At 41.4% G+C, this 22,261-nt stretch overlaps 1 protein-coding gene across 1 annotated transcript in view; it reads left to right on the top strand.

Moving 5' to 3' along the window:
* Nucleotides 1–487: 487 nt before the first annotated feature.
* slc8a2b (solute carrier family 8 member 2b) overlaps nucleotides 488–22,261 on the top strand; it is a 199,520-nt gene continuing 177,746 nt past the window's right edge. Inside the window, exon 1 of the mRNA XM_042227025.1 lies at nucleotides 488–716. The gene's annotated coding sequence lies outside the window, so the exon portion shown is untranslated. The remainder of the gene's footprint in view (nucleotides 717–22,261) is intronic.

The following is a 22,261-nucleotide window of genomic DNA, read 5'->3' as shown; positions in this document are numbered from 1 at the left end:
ATTTTCAATTTGCTCTGTTTTGTCTCTTCTGCTCTCTGTTCTTTCTCCTCTGTATTTCTTCTTTTCCTTTCACTGAAATCCTCCGATTTGTTTCCTTGCGTTCCTTTCTTCTCCTCCTTTAGTTCAATCACTCTTACCCCTCCCTCATCATTTCCATTACTTACTTTGCCCTCCCCCGCGTAATCCGTTTCTTTAATTTCCAAAATGAACCTATTAATTTAGTCTCCATCTCCTTTATTTCCTTTTCACTCTTTTTCTTTTATCCTCAAACTCTCAATATCAAAACTCACAAGTGTCTCCCTTAATCAATCCCTCCTTTCTCCTCCATCATTTTTGTTAATTCTTTCTTTCTTCTTTTCTTTTTCTGTTTCTAATTTTTTGTTTGTTTTTTCATCTTCGCGTCCTTCATCTCTTTTAATCCCCCTCTCTCCTGTCAGGCACTCTCTCCACAGCTATCCGCGCCCCCGAGGAGAAAACGCGCACCTCGGCACCCCGCCCCGCCGCGCGCCTTCTGTGTGCGTGAGTGAGAGTGAGGGACCGCGGGGAGGGGGAGTGCCAGCTTGTTTGTGCAGTTTGAGTGTGCCGGGGTGAGAGAGGAAGGCAGAGAGCCGACAGTAGGGACGGAGCGCAGAAGCGAGCGCAGTTTTCTCTCCCAGGCTTTCGCACAAACCTCACATGCGTAAAGATTCGAGTGCGGACCGGCACTAGACCAGAAGGTAAGAGAAATGCTTCACACTTGTGCTCTGTCTGCGCGCAGTGTGTGTTTGCTGCGGTCGTTTGCCGTGTGCACTTGCTCATGTGCCCCATGTGGGCATCACTGGCTGCCGATTCCGACCATGTGGAGCTGCCTGGCGGTGCCAAAAACTAGTCTCGCAGTGACAGAGGACGTCTACGTGGAAGTGCTGTTAGTGCGTCAAAGCCTGTAAATTGGATAGGAACCTCCGTCTTTTGTTATAAGTCAATAATCCTGATTTGAGAGAGCTGATTCTCGTTGTGAAGATATTTAAAATAAATTAATCATTGCAAGCTTTCCTCGCTGCTGAAGCATCTCAGCATTGACTTTAAGTTTTTAGGAACGTGAGTGAAATGCTGAGCACTTCGCAGGGATTTCAGTGTGTGAGACGAACACGAGCATGCAGACTCGCTCCCCTGAAGTGTCTCCTAGTTTAACGAGCGCTGCTGCCCAGTGTGGCCCCGGAGGGAACCTGGGAGCGCGTGTTGTGCTCGGGCGCAAGACTCACATGAGACACTGACATTTTGGCTGAAACTGCTTTCATTACAGAGAAAACTAGTAGCAAACGCTCCCGTGATTAAATAATGTGCGACACGAATGTGCGCAGTTTGGCGCTGCTGTGTGATTGCACACACCGCATGAAGCTGGTGTAGTAATTCTGACATTGCGCCTCTCGGCTGCAGAGACTGGTGTCAAACGAGCTCAAAGAAAAATGCAACTTCTGGTTGAGGTTTCAAAATAAAAGACGCTGCAGAGCAGACTGTGGGGAATTGCATCCCTACAGCCCGACTCCAGATAAACTCTTCAGGGTTGCGCGATAAGCTTGTTGTCATGTGTGAACATCTCCACCAGATAACCAGAATTTACGAGCTCTAATGAACGACGAGTCCAGTTTATCTTGGGAACTGAAGCATCGGCGTTCCGGTTTATTCCGCTCTCTCTCTGTCCATCCACCCTGTCCGAGCAGCGGTTGGGGTGGTTGTAGCCTGATAGTAATTCATCAAAAGCATTCCCCATTGTGCTCCAGACGCTGTAATATTTCAGCGTTTTGAACGATCAGGTCTGAAATGCTGCTTTTTTTTTAATTTTTTTTTTAGCGTCTTGGAATGCAGGTGCCGTTCACTGATGTTGCGTAACGGGCGCCCAGATGAGTTAAAACCGTCAATCTTATTTTGGAAACATGTATAACATGCGGAAATATAAAAGGAGAAATTAGATTTTCCTATACAGTTCAATGTGTTAATGTTGGATGTGTATACGTATGAAATATTTTGAAATTAATGAAAATCTCATCCAGGAGTTGTTTCTAAAATTATAGGTTACAATCGCACTGGAACAAACTGGTGTTTGTTTCCACACACTGGGCTTTGTGTGTGTCTTCATCACCATTTCGTTTTCTGCTCAAGTGGTTTCTGCTCTGGAAGGTGGAGGCACAGAGAGCAGTGATGATGAATGTAGGATAGTTTTGCATTCACTTTGAAGCCCGGCTGTAGTTTTAATGAGGGACTCCTTTGTAGCAGCCGGACTGCAGCATGCAGGCTGTGGAGACGGGGATCCTCCTCCTGTTCAGCTGCAGCGGGGCTTCCCTGGGCTTTTCCTCTCTCTCTGTCTCTGCAGTTTTCCTGGGGCTTCCCTTTTTCCCCCTGCACCAGGCTTCAGCTGATCCCTCCCTCAAATCCATCTCCCTGTCTGTGGGGCCGTATAATTTCCCCACTTCTCCCTCCCTCTGCCTTCCCTGGAGGAAAAAAGGCTGCAGCAAGCAACGTGCTGTAGATCCTACATGATAAGAAACACTAAACGGACGTAATGGAAGTGCAATACGACCATATCAGATACATGAGCTATTTAAACGTGATTGGATGTTTTTAATTATAATTAAAGTCATATTTCATGATTTACCTAACCTGGGGTGAAGATTTTCTGCGTTCTTCTCGCCTTTCTGCCCTCTGTAGTCGGATATTTGCTTGCACAGCCCGCTGCGCGACTCCACCAACATATTTAGCTGCTTCTAAAAAAACATATCCAAGTGCTGTTTTAGTTTTTATAATAGCTAATGGATTATTAATCACCCCTTCTTCCCCTCTGTCTTCATCTTTCTCCCTCCCATCCATTATCTCCCCCCTCTGTTCTTTACTTTCACTTCTTCCCATCTTCCCTTCCTCCTCTCCAGCGTGCTTCCTCCGGTTCTCTCATCGTTTGCATCTTTTCTTTGAATTACATCTCACAACTATCGGGCGTTTGGCAGTTTCTCTTATCCAGAGGCGCTTACACACAAAGAGACTTTTGTTCCCCTGTTTTCTGCATCTTTTAACCTTTATTTACCCTGGGGGTGTTGTGCTTCTTTCATCACCGCCCCACTTCACTCTTGTTCATTTACAAATCACACTTGGGAAAAGCTCAGGCGTAACCACAGCCCTATACTGCTGTCTGCTGAGCACGGGGCTGTTACACAACTTTGTGCTTTCCAGCTCGCCTGTTAAAGTGATAATCTGAAACATAGGGTTGAATAAAATATTTGTTTTTAGCAGACAGCCGCATCAGCGAAGCTTTCCCAGTTGATGCCCCCACCTGACATGATAAACTGATGTATTTGTTTTTTGCTTTTGTTTTATACACACAACCAGAAATGTAAGGTTTCCATGGACACAGTCATGAACAGCACAGACAGGAAAGATAAAACAAACAAACAAGAGCTTTATTAAAATGTTTATGAGTAACACTTTGTAAAGTTGGCATGAAAATAAACTGAAAAACTTTAAAGTCTAACAAGAACCTGACTGGCTGTTTGGTTGATGACTTATAAAAATGAATGAATAATCAATTTATCGATTCCACCATGGATTATTGTATTTTCAGACACAAATACCAACATTTGAGAACTTTGTTCTTTAATCTGAGAATTTGCTACGAGTCTTGGTCTTATTTTACAAGAAACTGAACTTGAGTATCTGAAAAGGTTTTTTGTTCACTTAATTTAGAGAAAGGATCTTCCTTTTGAAACATTATTTGGCTTTAATTTCAAGAGCTTAATGTGAGGTTCAGTCTGATATGGGCCAAATGTGGAGAATGGAAGAGACTGGCTGAGGTCTGGAATGACGGAGGTTGTGAATGATAGCTATTAACAGACAAAATAAGAACAATGGCACATCTGGGACATCTTATGACGCTCCGACAGAAACACTAGCAGGTCAGATTGTTTTTGTTTTATTCTTTCATAATGATTCCCTTATCTCTGTAAGGGTTGACAAATGTCAGTGTTATAGATGCATTTGAATTTCTCTCCTGGAAATCACTGGTTAGCACCTCATTTTCGAGGGCATCATGAACCTAAAGACAACAGGCATCTCTGATTGGTTAGTTCTCTGTCTCGGGTGTGAAAATGCTCTTTTATGACTCAATAATCTCCCAGTCTTATACAATGACCTTTGTAACGGACACAAATATCAACATTACAAAGATAAAACCTGATTCTGCACCAGAAAACTCCTCCAGCGAGCGGCACAAACCACCGCCTCTGTGGTGGCTGCAAACAGAATCTGCTTATTCCTCCAAGCGGAACATTGCCCTCGAGGGATTTGTAATCAACACACTAAACAGAATAAATCACACAGAGCCATGAACCAACCAGTCCAGGAACATTTATCTCCTATATCGACGCTATCTTTCTATCGCCTAATTATCCATCTTCCTCCTGACTCTCGGATCCTCCTCCTCAGTCTGATTGCTCTCATGGGAAATGTACAGGGCTGTTTTTGTGCTTTCCCCGCTCGCTCTTTTCACAGCTTGTAATCACACAAATGATTTTAGTCGATTGCTTAAAGTTACCATTAAAAGGGGTAGGACAGAAAACCTGAAAGTTATGAATACCATCAACGGTTATTAACAATATGTTCATGCCTGTTCCTTCAAACCCCAAGAGTCCAGAAGAGGTTCTGGTTGATTTGGTAACTTGCTGGTTCCTCAAATATATTTCTCTCCTACGGCTCCCAGAGATGACGGGGTCCATTTGTGGTGCAGTTAATTAAAGTGCAGCTTGAGAGAATTCATCAACTCCTGATGTTTTAATAAACCAAAGGATTCATCAATTCCATCATGCAAATGCAATCTCGAGGACTTGTTTATCAAAATAAGAGCGCCTTCTGAAATAAGCTCTTAATTAGCACTTCCTCATACTTTGGAATACATTTTTAATTTTCTTATATCAAGTCTGACCCGTAGAGAATGGCAGACATGCACACTGGCCAGTTCATTAGGTACACCTGCTAATACAAATATCTAATCGGGCACTGACTGAAGTTTGGTGTATTTTTTATTTTTTGTCAGAGATGATCAAGACGACCTGCTGCAGTTCAAACTGAGCATCAGAATGGGAAAGAAATTAGTTTCTTTGAACATGGCGTGGTTGTTGGTGTGGTTGGTCTGATTATTTAAGAAACATAATCATCTCCAGCTTTTACAGAAGAGTATCCAAAAACAGAAAATATCCAGTGAGCATCAGTTCTCAAGGAGAAAATGCCTTGTTGATGTGAGAGAGAGGGGACCAGAGTGCCTGGGCTTCAGTCTTGGATGATGTGATGAAGGGATGGTGGGGTCAGAATCTGACTAACAGCATGCTTTGAGGATGCCCTGTTTCAGCCCTTCAGATTGGTGATGGTGTGCGGGATGTTTTCTTTCACACTTCGATTCCCAACTAAACATCATTTAAACACCACATTGTATTGTGTATTGTTGCAGATCTTGTGCATCCCTTTGTGACCAGAATGTAACCATTGTTTGCTTGTGTTGTCCTTTCACAGTATGCTGTGAAATATGAGGTAATATCTCATTTTTGGATCTTTTCTACATGTCTATGATTTTTATGAATGCCATAATGAAGCTTTAGCTTTTCATTGGTTAAAAGTTAATTACAAGAAGGTGTTTGGCATGGATGTGTTGACTGAATATTACTTTGTAGTGTATGAACTTATTTTCTTATTATAAGAGGGGAGGAAAAAGCAGACACGGTTTTATCCACTGAGCAGAAACAACCAATCTATACCACATGCACACGCAGCCACAGCAGATTCAGCTGCAGTCATAGAGGCTCAAGTATAATCTTTGTTCTCCATTCATTGCTGAGCAGTGCCTCAATTTAGCAGTGTGTCATAGCACCAACATAATACGCATTTCTTCTGGGATTAACAACATATCCTGATACTGTCTGTATGCAGCCGTGCAACGTGAAATTAACTCAAATGTTTAAAAAATGCAAAAGTCTAAACTTATCAGCTCACAGAAAAGACTGTTGTTTTGCAGATGCACTTTAGTGTGTGTGTGTGTGTGTGTGTCTTGGGACGTGAGTGCTGCTGCAGAGACTGCCTGCTGAGAGGCAGCTCCTCAGTTCCTCTGCACTCTCTTATTATCAAATGTGTGTGTGGAGGCAGTGAACATACACACTCTTTGTGTGTTGTATTCTTGTCAGTTTTTACATCACTGATGCATTACGGGCCTGAGCTGAGCTGCACTGTGAGCCTGCGTGTTGGGTGTCTTGGAGAATTTCGCTTTTAGTGCTGCTCGGTTACATAACCACCACCGTAACTTTGGCACGTCTTCGCTGATATTCGATTCCTCTGTCTGTCTGTCTTTAATCTGATTTGAATTAATTCCATCACCCTCTCGTTTACCCTTTCCTCCACTTTATCACTTATATATGCAGCCTCACTCTTCCACTCTGTTCCTCCTATCTGCTTTTAAAGCCCGAGTTGCATTAATATGAATGAGGATTATGGTGTCAGCTGCATGGATGCAGCTGTTTCATTCTGTCATAGATGTAGCCGCAACCTGTTTGACACAGAATGTTCCAAGTTCTCTGATGCTAACCACCATTAGCATCAATGCCTGTGTTTTCACACATTTCAATTAAAATGTGTAATTTGTTTCATAAATCGACATATTGTTAATGTATGAGGAGAGCTGAATACAGAGCAATGTGCCATGGATGTTTTCTTTGGCTTAACCTCATATTTAATGATGGCTCACCATATGTGGAGCCTTCAGAGGATTACAATGATCTTTGTGATGGTGCTGTGTGTTTTGGCTCTATGATGGATCACAAGGACGGCCCAGCCGCATGTAGACGTGTCGTCTGTCCTTATCTGCAGAGCTGATGTGGAACTTTGGAGCTGAGCTTGCCTGCATTAAAGTTCCACGACACCACTCTGCTGTATATTTGTCCTGGGCGCTTTAATTAAACAGTTTATGATGATATGAAATATTTTTAAGCTTTGATGATTTAAATCTTTTTCTCTCTTCTGATTTTTTTTTTATCATAAAGTGTTCACCTGTACTGTTGGGCTATCGTATGGATGTAATAAAATTATTAGCGCTGCAGCATGATCTCTGTGTTCAAATCAAGCTCTTTAGGCCCAGTTTTATTGCACTTCAAACAACATGTAAATAACAAAGAAATCGTGCTGTGGCACTGACAGCATCTGCTTCGTCTAAACAGTCGTTCCTGCTCAAAGGTCTTGCATTTACCTTTTTTTAAGGGTCTTTGAGGGTTTAAAAGGTTGCTAAATCTTCTTTATGTCATCCATTTCTTTCCCTCTCATCTCCTTCAATGACACCTTATGCATTTATCTTTTTTTTTCTTTCTCTGTTGGCTCTCGTGAAGTTTCACTTTTGTCCCGTTTGCCAAATTTTTCTCCTCATCGTTGTCTTTTAATCTTGCATTCTCACCCACGTTCATCTTTTATCCGGCCCACTCTCCTGTGTGTTCTCATTCTTGTCATTCCTCTTCTTTTTCTCTTGACTGATTTCTTGACTTTCATTCATTTCTCATAATATTATTTTGTTCTTTTACTGTTTTGTATGGCTGTGTGGTAATTTTTACCTTTTTCCTTCAGCTTTCAGAGATTTCCTCTCTTCTTCATGATGTATTCTTCACCTCTGTCTCTTTTGCTCTGCAGCCTTTTATACTTTACCTATTTTTCCCAATATGCTGCGATTTATTTTATTACTTTCATTTCTTTAATTTGTTTAATCTCTTTGCCCCTTAAACGCTGTTCTTGGCTCATGTGCCTATTGCTGCTTTCAGTCATCTGTAATCAGGTGTTGGTGCAGTGTAGAGGATGCTGTGCAGGGCGTGGGCAGGTGTAAGTTGGATCATCCCTGAGCCTGTTGTAGATTTGAACATCAGCAATTTTTGGGACTCTGTGCCTCTTAGTAGTTTTATGGTGTTAATTTAATGGCACACCAGAGATAAAAGCTGCCCGCTCAATGACTCTATCCTTTCTTACTCCCTCTGGTCTTCTTTCTCCAACTTCTGAGCCAGAGGTTTAACAAACTTCCAAAGTCTGAAATCCTATCAGTGCAATAAACTAATAGTGGAGTGAGCTGGTGCACCTTCTAACATGCTCATGTTAAGAATAACTTTAGAGGTAATTGAGACAAACAAGAAAGCTGAAGCCAAAATGTCACAGCTCAGAAAGTAGACCTGAATCCACAGCACGGACATGAAAAGGTAAAAAAGTCCATTTGTAATGTGCTTGAATCAAGTGCAGTTACAAGTAGGGCTGTTCGATATAACGTTATATATCGGATAACGATATAAAAACGTCTGTTTCATTTTATGCTGTTTGTTTTGTGGTGTCGCAAAATAAACTGTTTACGGCAATATTTTTTTCATGGTTTTGATGGTCACTGTAGTGGCTAAATTAATTTCTTACAGTTCTCTCTTTCTCTTATATTTAATATAACCACACTACGGACGGACAAGTGCCTGTTTTTATGGGTTGAGCAACAACGACGGTAAAACCATCACATGTCCGCTTGTTTATTTTCCACATAAACCTTTCACAATAAAGCTTACCACCTACCCCAGATTCACAGAATTTACAGAAAATATTAAATTTTTTGTGATTTATATCGTTATTGGACGATAGATGTTTTATATCGGGATATCAGATTTTGGTCATATCACACAGCCCTAGTTACAAGGCAGGTGAACAAGTTTGAAGAGATCAAGATGAAATTAAGCTCCAGGTTAGCAGGTAAGAACAAAACAAGGTAAGAGGAAGAAAAGCTCAAGCACAGAACACAAAGACACATTAGCAAAGAAGGAAGGATCGCTTATAGACTGTTGTATACTGAGGGAAATGATAAATGAAGTTGACTAGCAAGATGGACTGGCAGGTAGGGGTGGCTGATCAGAAACAATGAGAGTTAGCCTCGTAAAAACCAGCAACAGGAACATTTCTTTGTTGAGATACGACTGCTCTTCGACAGGAAATGAACAAATGTTCCAATGAAAAATCACGTAACATGAAACTGTCCAAAAAAAGGGATGGAATTTCCCACGTGTTCTCATCCTGGGGATAAATACAATGCCTTTTTGTCACATGTCACCTGCATCTGATCTAGATGTCGAAAGCACAGTTTCCAAATGTATGAGTTTTCGAGAGCGTTTTCAAAACGCTGCGTTTTCCTTCGGGGAAAACGGCGTCTCAGTGTGAACAGGAGGCCAAAACGGAGAGAGAAAACGATGCTTTTTCAAACGAAAACGCATTAGTGTGGACGTAGCCTCAGGTTAGCTATGTGTTGTCACTTTGCTCTTTTTTTTTTTCAGACTTCCTGTTTGTTTGTTCTTTTTCCTTTTTGCTTTCACTCACTGGGTCGACTCAGGCAGTAAAAACTACTTAAGTTTTGAAGAACTCTGCTGCCAAAGATCAGCGTGTAGGTAAATAAGCTGCACCATTACCTTTGAAAAAACTGGATTATTTGATTTCCTTGGTAATGAGAAAGGGCTGAAACGGCCCTGCCAAAGACTGCTAACCTGTGTGCACACTGCTTCTCGCCTTGTGGATGGAGAGCTGGATGGATGGTGGGTAATGAGAAAGGGCTGAAATAATCTGCTGGTGTGAAGTAGAAAACCTATTATACCCCAGTCCTATTCTACCTCCCCAACTAGTGAAATAGAATTTAGCTAGGTAAACAAATAAATACACCCTCTCCAGAGATGAAGGCATGATGTCCAGCAACAGTTCTCACCAAGCTGATTTATTAATCATGAAGTGAAAGGAAGGAGAACAAAGGAAAAGTGCTAACCTATATCCAACGTGTGACTTAAATTAGGGATGAATACAACACAATCAAACCAAAATAAGAAGGAAAAATAATCCCTAAATGTCATTTTATCAGACTGGACTTTAATAAGTGAGACTGCTGAGTGCTCGTTACATGAAACTGCTTGATCGTCGGTGTCACTGTTTCTCCATTTTAATAATAAACCTGAATGAAGGATTATTTTTGCATAAACCAAACAGATGAAAACAAACTCCACTCTGATAACTCTGTTGCACAAACAAACATTTCTAATGTGCAGATTACAGCACACCAGACAGGATCTTATAGATGTATTAAAATATTTTCTTTAAATCTCTGAATAGGAAAAGACTTATCAACAAAAATCCTGATCCTTTTTTTTTTTTTTAAGACTTGGTGTGTTTCATCCTCCTTTTTAAATATTCATCAGACTATTTTCAGCCTCTGCTGAAGGCAGTCATCCAAAATGTAAATGTCATCTTGGGATAAAAACCATTACTTATCATGCTCTGATGAAAGACCCTCCCACTCTTTCGCTCTCTCCTCTTTGTGATTGATAGATTCTGTGCAGTTATTTTTTTGGGCCTCCTCTTCCTCCACTGCCCTTCTTTTCCCTCGCCCCTTCCTTCTCACATCATCCACCCTCAAGTTACTCTGGTCTGAACTCCCTCACACCCTCACTTTGCCTCTTTATGCGATCGACAGGGAATAAAAGTGTCCGCTTGTGCATTTCTTTCTCCCGAGGGATCGGCAGAACAAGAAAGAGAGTCATTAGTGGTTAGTGATGTCACACGTTAGCATGCAGCCCTCATCCCTGCTTACAGCAGGCTGATGTTCGCTCTGCAGCTGCAGACATCTGAGTATCATTTAATGTGGATGTTAAAGGGTTTCTGTTTCCACCATTTCAGTTAAGTAGATTTTAGCCCGTATGCCATTTGTGTGCGCCGAATGACTCAATACACAAACACTAACTTTGCACGAACATCTGGTGCGATACACGGTCCTGTCAGTGGTATCACATCACATGGTAGTAACACACCAAGACAGCCAAGGATGCTGCAGCTTAGGCAGTAAAGAAAAAAACGCGACTTCCTGTAAACAACCTAACAAATCGCAGTGATTGGAATATGAGGAAACACACAATGGTCTTCAAAATGAACACTGCTACAACTATTATTGCCTTTTTAATATTACGTACAGACTTCCAAAACACCATAAATCCCAAAACGCTCAGGATTCAAATGAAAACTAAAGATGAAAGGTGTCGGCTTTATCCTTCTATCACTTCTACCATTGCATTGACACTGGACACCATGACTTACAGTCTCATTTCTTGGCCTATTTCACAGATGTTGGAGAATCTGGATGTTGTTGTTGTTGTTGTATTGCTTCTAGCTTGTGCTGGACTGACTGATCATGTGCTCCGTGTCCTCCATCTGCTTTCTGCTTTTTCCTGTAGTTTTTCTTGTAGCCTGAGGGTTAGGGTTAGACTTTGCTCTCGTGCTTTAGCAGTGCAGGCTTCTCACATGTTTCCTTACATAGAGAAATGCCAGTGTGCGCTAGTATGCAAGTTGTGTGCAGATTACACATCTTTTGGTTCAGAATGATTCTGTGAGAACAGAATCGTCCGACAAATAGATATAGTAACATGAGATGTCATTCATATTGAATGATTTTTATTTTTACCATCCTGACTGAATATCTGAGATCTCTTCAAACTCTAAAGAATCTTGACGAGTGTTTAAACTAGAACAGGAATTATATGGTTTGTTTAAGCAGGATTTAAGATGCTAATGTTTTATGATACTTGGTTTATTTTCCCTGTTTTAATAAACTGGAGTATATCTCATGCTGTCGTATTCTGATACTTCAAAGCTCTTCAACAAGTAGATGATTTAATTAAACGATGAAGTGTCAGTGACTGTTTTAAAAGTATTAAACATATAGCTCAACAGTGAAGTGCCATAAAGATTACGGGTGATTCGCAGCGTGTCCCTGGATGTACTGATGCATTTTTACACTCTTTGCTGTAACTGTGGGATACAAACAACAAACTTTTTAAAACTTTAAAGCCCGCAGATATTATCTGATCTTTTCTAAAGGATCTCTGTGGGCGTTCTTTTGGAGAAGACTCCGACTTTGTTCTTTTTGTTTGCGCTCTGCCAGTACGAGAGTGAACATGCATTAACTCTGCTGCTAGAGTTGAATACTTATGAGACAGTTCTGCAAAATAAGGTTTTTGTTTTTACCTCTACTGGCAACATTTTCACAGCTCTCTTTCTATAAATATACACTCACCAGCCACTTCATTAGGTACACCTGTCGAGCTGCTTGTTTTAGGAAACATCTATCGGTCAGTCGGCAGCTCAGTGCATTTGGGTATGGAGACATGGTGAAGATGACCTGCTGAATTGAAAATATCAGTGAGCAGGGGGAAAATGCCTTCCTGATGTCACAGGAGACTGGCGAGGAGGCCTTGAACTGGTTACAAATAATCACTCGTTACAACCAAGCCTCGTTCTTTTGGGATTTTCTTCCTGTTAAAAGTGAATTCTTCCTCCCAGTTGTTGCCAGGTAGGAGATTGTCTGATCTTTGGAGTTTTCACTTCAATGCTGTGAGATCTTTACCTGTGGGATAACTGTTGATACAAACCGGTGCTTTATAAATAAAAAGGAACTGAATTAACCTCACAGTGAGCGAGCTGTTGCTATTTGAAGCTACAAGCTATGAATGTTTGATGATTCAAAGAGTTTTTCTGCAACTTTTTTGTTTCATTTGTTATGAATGAAGCTCAACTGATTCATTTGATCCGACCTGTCATTGTTTTTATTAAGAGATGTGCATAATGAATATATTTGATAAAACATACAGACACATCGTTCCTATTCAACAGATTGCCGTGTTCGCTTTTAACATATGGGAGAAACTGAGCCTGCTGAGATGAGCAGTGTACCCTGCAACAGCGCCAAGCACGCACATGCACATGCACATGCACACACGCACATGCACACACACCTCTCTACCTTACTGGTCCACCCACCTAAACTCATTGGTCCAAGCCCAGGAACTGTTGCACCAGCTGGCGTCATGTTGGCTGCTGTCCTTATGTAACAGGGGTGTGCTCACGTAATCTTTTTCGATTGTTTTCCGTTTCGTCACAAATCCACATCCTGACTTGAGTTGAGAACTGAGCCTTTGATGACGTAGACACACAAAGACTTTCAAGAAGAAGGAATAAAACAAACAGCATAGAAAATCAGAACGCTTTTCAAGAAAATTCACTCAATTTCTGTTAAAAAACGATGTCCATCTTCTTTGTCTTTCATTAAGTTGTATTTCATTAATTATTCATCACGTAGTCCCTCCTGGCTATGTAACGTGTAGTTATACATATATACAGTTTTTCTTGTGAGAAATTGAACTGAAACTGGTCATCCAAAAGCTTTTTGTTGCTTCTTTCATGAATCTCTCAGGGTCTCAGTATTGAGCTGTTACGCTGTCTGAAGTACAAGCAGCTTTTTTTTTTAATCTTTCTTGTGAATTAAGCTTTGATGTTACTGTTTTTTTAAGATAAAATATGCAAATATGCAATTCTTTGCATATGTGCAAGACTGGGCAATAGGTGGGGGAAACATTATGCTTATGCTGCTGTCTCACTGGAGTTTGACGATGCTGCTGTGGTGGTGGAGACGTCTGTAAGTGTGCTGGTGGGAGAGGCGATGGGGGGATGCAGTATCTTGCAATAGGCCCTTTTATTTATGGAATTCATGCATTATGTTCTGTGTGGTGTCTGAAGTACATATTTGTATCAAGTGTTCAGAGAGCTGCTTGTGGTACTATGGCTGTAATGGAAGTGTACATGCATGAAGCTACATTTTCCTAAGGGCGGCAATAACGGCTAATCTCATCTGGGTCAAAACATATTTCATGAATTTGTTCTCCTGCTTTTCCCCTTACATTTCCCTTTTAGATGTCTTCTTCCAGTAACTCTGTGTTATATCTAGGGGCGGGAGTCACCAGTCATGCCATGATATTATCACAATACTTCATACTGATTGATCACCTTTTTTCAAAGTCACATTTTCACACTAAGGAAAAATTAGCTTGCTTCACATTTTTTCTTTTAGCTATAAAATGTAATCGTCACTAACGCTCTCACACACAACCTACCATAAAGTGGCCAGATGGAGTCCGACCGCTATCAGTCTGATATCAGTGTGTGATTGAAAGGGGTCAAACTGCCAATTAGATGCAATCTGTTTCTCATAATGTAACAATTAACTGTGATAAATAGTTGAAAATCACATATCTGTTTCTGCCTGCAAATTCACAACGTAACAAAGTAACTGTTACGTTTGAAGTCAGTAACCTTCCTGCTCTATAGCGATATAACCAAAATACAAACAACCAGTCAGGTCGAGTCTCCTCGAGTTGTGCTCATTGACAAAGACTCCGACATGTTGGCATCTATCTGCATTCATGAATCAGACAGCCTTACTTGCGAGCCAGATCCTTTGTGTAAAATATGGACCAGTTCAAAAAGGAAAGTGATGTTTGTTCTGTGACACCTTGAGGTGACATGGCACAGAGCAGGTGGATGGAGTAGACTGGGAAGTAACAGTGGAAGCTGCCTGGACATGTTGGGAAGATGAGAACAAATAGAGAATGTTTGATTATACTTTGTAGAACTGCAACTCAATAGAAAGCAACATTTGAGCACTGGCTCATGATTTTTATGCAAGAATAACAAGAGTGCACGTTCAGGCTTGAATGGGAGACCAAGAGTAATGGAAAGTATTCATAATTGAAAGGACCTTTTCACAGATTGATTGGTGGCTTGTATTTGATTTGTTTAAACGACTTGCAAATATAGCTTTTCTTGAGCAGAAATCTTAATTCATCAAAGTTTGATCAACGATTTCTGCCATTAAAAACAAAAAACAATTGGCTCACGTAGTTGCATTAAACCCAACAATCGGCTCCTTAGTGCTGGAATATTCTGTTTCCTCATCTTCCTCCTACTCTGCACTGATCATTATAATTAGATTGAAGTCCTTTTCAACCACAATCTCATCGAATCTTCACACAAACACACGCACGCTGCAGCTGGTTATTGCTTTTTAAAGTCCGTCCTCCTCCGCACATCCACACACTGTGACTCATCGTGGATACACTGTGACCACATCAAATCCTGTCAATGACCTCTTTAAACCCGTAAACCAGCTGAGTGTATGTGTGTGTGTTTATATGTGCGTCATTTGCGTTGTCAGTATATCCATACACCACAGTCGGAAGCTTTCTTCATTCTGCCCTCTCTGGCTCCAGCAATTATATTTTTAATTAACTGAAGAATCACACATTGGCTCCGGCAGATGCTGCAAATTGAGTTTTCGAAATCAGAATCTGGCTAAAACATTTTTTTCCACCAGACTTTGTTTTAGCATCACTTTTCTGTTACACAACAACAGCAGCGTGTCCTCTCTCGCTGTAGAGAGGACACGCTGCACATTTTTCCAGACTCTAATTAAAACCCTGCTTACATTAGATAATTATACTTTCTTAAAATAAAACGATGCATCTCTGCAATTACAGATAATCCGACTTTGTGAAGAATATAACACAGAGTGATAATCGGCTGCCTTTCCAGAGAGCCTTTCTGCCTATTCCACCATCTTGGACTGCAGCTAGTGCTCGGTAATCTCATTGTAATGGTACATGAACCAGGTCTCCACCTTCTCCTGGTTCTGTTTCATGCGGCCCTCCAGCTCAGTGCAGAGCTCCAGCTACGGTCCAAGATGGTGGAGGGTGAATCAGCCACAGGACAAGCAAGTCTCTGCAGAGCCACTGCAGTGACTGGTCAGCCTGCCAGTAAAAGGCAGCGCAACTGAACTTTCAGAGTATGAGCGAGGGGATTGTCTGGTAGTTAACTGATTCGGGATGGCGACGTCCTCCCGCACTGATACCAGTACCTGCCCAGGAAAAGACTAAATGTTGGGAAAAACCGTGGTTATCGTCTAATGCTTGTACTGGTTTGGCACAACTGAGGTCAAATGTGACCCCCCGGGTCTAACTGTGTTATGAGAAACAAGCTTACCTCTGTGAGCAGCTTCTATTGAACGCTGTAAAGCTTTCATGTGTGCTGATTGTGTTTCTGTGTGTTTTGTGCTGCTGTTTCATGTCAGCTGTGTGCATTCGGTAATCCCATGTAATCCTCCATCATCTGATGCGTGTGTGCTTGCTTCAGTTTGTAGCCATGATCATGACTATAAGTGTGTTACATAAGATATAAACATTCACACTGTCATGCAGAGTACAGTCATGTGACACATCAGGCTCTTTAATTTGCCAGCTGTGATGGTGATGATGCCTTCATGCTTGTTTTAGCACTTTTTATGCAAGGAAGGCTTTGCGCAGCACTTTCTTCCTGTTAGAGTAATTTCTCATTCTGCAGTAATAGTAGATGTGAGTGAATGACATCATTTCTGATCTGATGACGACTGCACAAATCTGCAAGCCTCGGCAACAATAATATCTGTGAGTCACTCTGCTTGTCGTATATGTCAGATTAATATCAAGTACAAAGCGACATCCCAGAGTTTCCTGCTCCAGCAAACATTTTGTTATGGAACACCACAAACTGGCTGTGGATGCATCCTTCAGAGGCCTCTGGCTCGAATTATGCAACTCCGAGCTCACTGTTGATCCTGTTAAAATGTGGTACAGTGAGTTTGGCTTGTTAGGAAAAAACCCAGCTCCTGTAACAACACTCGGATCTTGAAGAAGACAGACTGCGTTCTGTTCGTACAGATGTTCATATCAATGATAAAATATTAGGGAAGTGGAGCTGTAGATGTATGTCCAAACATGTTATAAGTATCTGTTTGCAGACACAAACACATGTACATTTTAAAATGCTTGCATGGATTCTTTTTCTTTGTAAACTGATGATTAAATAAAGTCAGTCATTCAGGCCAAATCTCCTACTAATGTGTTGAAACAGATGGAAATGCTCCAGTAAGAGAAACTGAAGACACTCATAGGTTTTGTCCAAGTTCTGAAAGCAAGAAAATGAAATTGAAAACCTATCCTGAGGGAGTCCAAGTGTCTTGGTGTGAAAAGTTGATCTGTGTTTGTTTGCAGTGAATATTTCCACGGGGTGTGTTTAACTCATTTTCTGCTGCTTCATTTCTGTTTATCTGAAAAGCTTTAGAAAATTATTTCTCTGTGTCGTTAGAAATTAATCAAGAGTTATCCAAATCCTAAATAAGCTGGTTGAGAGAGAGAGCGAGAATGATGTGACAGACTGATTTTATTAGCTCTTGGACGTTTTTCCTCTTCCGTGTTTCGCCCGCGGCAGTGAGCTTCTTTGTATTTTACACTGAGTCAGAGCCGGGGTGAGTCGTGGTGGCCGTCAGGGCCGCTGCTATTGTTACAGCAGGATAACTGGAACGTGGCTTTGGATACTGCTGTTTTAGCACACAGCTCAACTCGCAGCATCCAAACACACTCGCACAAATTACACACAACATTTCTGAGTTGGTATGAAACTGTTCTTCGTGACTCTCTTTCTCCATCATCCCGGCAGGGTGATGTGGTTAATAACGTAAACATGGCACCCACATAAGTTCATCAGATGCTTCTCTTACGCCGGCGCACGCTGGCTCTGTGGGTTTCTCCCCCTGTGTGTCAGCAGGAGCGGTTGTTTTTGTTCTGCTGGTAGCATTGTGTTCAGGGTTTGCCCCTCTTGTCTGGCTGCCTGCATGCACCAGTGTCTGGCTGCTCGGCCTGATAACTCTTTTTTTGTTCTGCTCTTTTAGCATCACAGTCACATCTACAGCAGAGTCAACTTTCAGCGAACACTGCTGCGAGTCTGTTTCTTTGTAGATCAGTTCTGAACAGAAGGTGGGAAGATGATCAGGAATGCTGAACATTTGCTGGTCACAGCGTCTCAGGAGTATTTTCTTTGTGTAGGTCCAGCGTGATTGACATTATTGTTTAAAGGCATGCTTTTATGCTTTAATATAATTTACATTGGAGTAAGCACATATTGACACATGTACAACCTACAGTACACATGTACAACCCTGAGTCAGCGGATATGCCAGGACCCTTAGAATTGAAGTAAAATGAGTTGTTTCAAACAGAGGAAGAGCTGAGGGCTGTACCAAAGCCCAGTATAAGATTCACAAGGATTACTTTGAACTTTCAGGCAAAGCTACTCTAGTAGAAACAAAGCATGAAATCACAGAGCTGGAAACGAGCATGGCTCTAAGGCAGAGTGTGTAGAGGTCATGGAAGAGTCATTACTTTGATAAGTAATTACAATTTCTATTAAATTGAGAGATGTTGTCTTAAATAATATGATATCTTTTGAACATCTTGGTTTTCTTCTTGAGGAGCTGGATGAAGTCGTCACGTCTGCTTAGACTGTTTGACTGAAAATGGATGGCTGGTTTTATTCACTATAGTCATAGTAGTGAAAGTTTTAATTACACCTCCACAGCAGGATTATACTAAACATCACCAGATTGTTATTGTGTTTATATCTAGTCTTACAGTTGCTACAAGTTTGATCTTTTGCCTCTGGCTGAAAGCATTTATCTCCAAAACATTAGCTGTTCTTGGATTATAAAGAGAATCTCTTTTTTGAAGCTGGCCTTCAAGGATGTTTTGCCAAGTTTAAATGGGCTTCATGGTTGCCACAACATATAAAGAGTAGGTGGACCGTTCAAGGACGATAAATGAAGATGCAGGCAGGTGAGAGCAGCTTTACGTCAGTCCCTGAAATGAAAACGGTCTGGGTGGTTCGGTGGTGGGAGGAAAGGGAGAAAATGAAAAAACATGGGAGAGTAAAATGAGTGCATGAGAAGGCGAGCAGCATAGGACCACTGATTACAGGAGACTCAAAGTGCTGTTGTGTCCTTGCAGTCCTGAAGCCATGGTGAGGAGCTGGAGACTGACAGCTCTGTTTCACAGGGTCAGCTGGTGTGTGAGGACACAGTTTCAGTTCATTTTTACAAAAATCTGTTCGTATGAAATATGAGATCTGAGATATGACATCTCATGATAGGTATGGGTGGGGTTCTTATGCATCTACTGTCTTTGTTTTCAGCAAAACAGAACCAACAGAGTCTTTCTGACAGTCTTAAGTTCTTTTTCTCCAGTTCTGCACCAGTCTTTCCACCCTAAGTGCTTTTTAACAGGCATCCATTCACACTGGGGGCAGTCTGTGGTTCAAGCATACTTGTAGTTTGATGCCCATCACCTTTCAGTTCATGAGTCAAACTGCCCAATTAATAGACAGCCTGCTCTCTCTGAACCACAGCTGTAGTCGTTTATTATACTTTCAGTAATACACTCCTGTGGAGTGGAGCTGACACGAGACGATTTAAGCGAAATAATATTAATCATGTTGATGACAGCACTTTATGTCTCTGTAATAACACAATAAAAGCTTCCCAACAGCTGTTACACTGAACATAATGAGAGTGACAGAGCGAGTGAGGGGGAGTGAAGCCAGCAGGGACCGGAGCGTTGTCGAGCTCGAGGCGTGTCACCTTATTGACCACAGTTTAGCAGTTAAGTCAAAAACTGTCAAACGGATATAAAAAACGGTGTTTTTGTGTGAAATCTGATCAACTTTTTGTGTTAGCTTCCTCTGTGGTATGTTAGCGCCCTCACTAGCTGCTGCGATGGCGTAGCAGGGAACTCGGGTTACAGATCTGCTAAATTTCCAAAGATCCAGCTTTTTTTGAGTCGGAGTATGTGATCCAAATGTCCAGTGCATTCTTCTTCATTATAATGAAGGACAGCCTGACCCAGTAAAACAGGGTTACTGCTCTTTGGCACAGCAGAAGAAAGAGTTACGATAGCTTTGGTATCGGGCTGAAAGCAGTAATGATGTTAGAGGCAGGAGAAGACTTCCAGGTGTGAGTGAGGTTACTTGGTTTTGGGTGCAGGAAGCACACCAACTGATTCTGCATGAATGACGCCTCAGATTGTTTCCTCGTCACGTTCCTGCTGTGTCACACATGATTAACTCACCTCTGGTGTGAAATCAGAAATAGTGACAAACCAATAACTGCTGTTGTGTAACTTGGTCAGAATTACTCATCAGGTTTGTTTTGAACAATGGAAGCAGCTGTTTGTTTCTGTGTGCTTAAGTTTAAATTTCCTTGTTCAGCTGGTAGTAAAATAGTATCACAAAGCAATATTACATTTTTATGACTTTTTTAGCCACATTCTCAGCATCAGTGAATCGTTGATGTTAGGACTGAGGCAGTGATGAAGGTAATTCAATCACAGCTTCCTGTCTTGACCTTCTCTCCTTTAGAAGAGAATTAGCTTTAATCCTCACATGACAAAGTGATTTCAGTGAAAATGAATGTCCAAAATAAGTTGTTTGACTCCAGTAAATTTTACACAGCTTTTTCTGTTTTCATCATTTGTCTTTAAGGGAAATCTGGATCATCACAGTATAACAGAAAGTAAGTGCTTATTATAGTTAACATTATTGTCCTGCTTTGGTGCAAATGAAAATGGCAGCAGGTGCACTGCAGAGGCAACAACAAGACATCCCTGAAAAAAGCGGGCTGGTTTTAGAGATGTTGGCCACAGATTATTGCTCTCTCCACGTCCCCTCCTGACTGATGTTTCTCTGGTTTGCTTCATGTCCCTTGTGGCATGAGGCTTGTTCAAGGTTCACAGGTAATCCAGCTCTTCTAGCATGTTCATGTTCATATCCATATGTGCTGGTGCAAGGCTTGCTGTGCTTCCCAGCAGTCTCAAAAGTGTGGAGGAGATGCCACACGAGGAGAGCCGGACAGGGCTGTAGAAGATCATCAACCCAGCCACAAAACCAGAGCTTCTCCTTTATGTGAGGAAGAAATGAAAGCGCACGCTGCAGCAGACTCCTCATGTAAGTGTTTCTGACTCCCTTTAGTGAGACCTGTGCTGACAGCCGAGCACAGTGCAGCTTATTTGACATTCCCCATACCCACTGCCACACCAGTCACTCTGGATGGTGTGTCAGGCAGCATAACGCATAAACTCTGTCATGTGCTCAGTGTCAACCTGCTCACATCTTTAATGAGAAAGGAGCATCAGTGCTGGAGTTCTCTGGTGAATGTCAATCTAGCTGTTAGCCATGGTTCACTGCAGAACATGATTAGTGATTAGAAGTGGAACGTTACAATAAAAACGATGACTATGATGTTTTATTAAAAAACATATATTTTATAGAAGAGCTCCCAAAAATTTCCCATCACTCTTTTCATTAAAAAAGCCAATTCCTGTGAACGCAGCCAAATCGATGGTAGGAAACACTTTCACATTACAAAAATCACATTTTAATATGGCGCAACCAACTTTAGCTGTGGAAATGGTGTCATGCTTACTGGGATGTTTTAAACAGCTACGTTTTACTAAAAGATTTATTGTACTGAATGAATTTTTAACACACAAGCTGCATGATAATATTACAGCAGCCTGCTGTGCAAAGAGGTGTTGCAGATCACACCATCCATCCTACTTAAAACTAACATGGTTTAAACGCGAGCTTCCTTTGAAATGCCATGAATATGATTTATGATGAAGCTACACACTGAAATATCATTCAGACGACAGTTTTAACATCACATTATCAATCTGCAGAAATCTAATAACCAAAAATCACAACTGTTCAGAAAGTAAAAGGGCAGCAGCAAATTTCCAAAGCACCTGAAGCAAAACCAAGCAGCAGCAGCAGTAAATGAATCAGATCATCACCCACCTTTCAAAGGTCAGTACCGGGGACACAGAGCACATGTAGGTCAAAACTGCTGTTTTTTTTTTAGTAGCAGGTAATCTGATAGATACTGTGACGAAAGTGGAATAATCAGATGTTTCTCTTTTGATTCTGCGTTGAAATCTTTGATTAATAAAATCTTTAAGTTTAGTATTTTTGGGTTTAAGTGAAATGCTAAGCAGTACAGGATGTCTCGTAGCCGGATGTGCAGTGATTAAAATCCATTTTTTTGTTCAGCGGGAACAGATGTGATGGACAGGTGTGCAGAGCCTGACAGACAGAACATGGTCCAATGGCCTTCAGCTAGACCTCATCAGTCAGAGCTGGAGAGAAAAAAGGCAAGCGATGTGTGAGGAGACTGACAAGACTGACGGAGAGGGATGAGAAGGAAGTCAAGCGGTGCATGCAAAGAAGGAGAAGAAATTCCTTTTTGAATCTCAGATAACCTCTGTAGATTTGGGTATCGCTCTTACAAGATCGGGTCACAAGTCATTCGTTTTTGTTGATACAGAGATGCAAAAGATGGACAGAAAAGGTGAAGCGCTGCTTGACAAACCAGCAGTAACAGCTCTCCATCTCTTTCATCAAAACCACTGAGTGAAAAATGTTGCTTCTTTATGCACATTGTCAGCATCGCTCTTTTAAGCAGGAGTGATTCCAC

The sequence above is a fragment of the Haplochromis burtoni genome, unplaced genomic scaffold (genome assembly GCF_018398535.1).
Source record: "Haplochromis burtoni strain Fernald_Lab_line unplaced genomic scaffold, NCSU_Asbu1 Contig_238, whole genome shotgun sequence".
NCBI lineage: Eukaryota > Metazoa > Chordata > Actinopteri > Cichliformes > Cichlidae > Haplochromis > Haplochromis burtoni.
The sequence above is the reverse complement of the archived record's forward strand: the minus strand, read 5'-3'. Positions and strand labels throughout refer to the sequence as shown.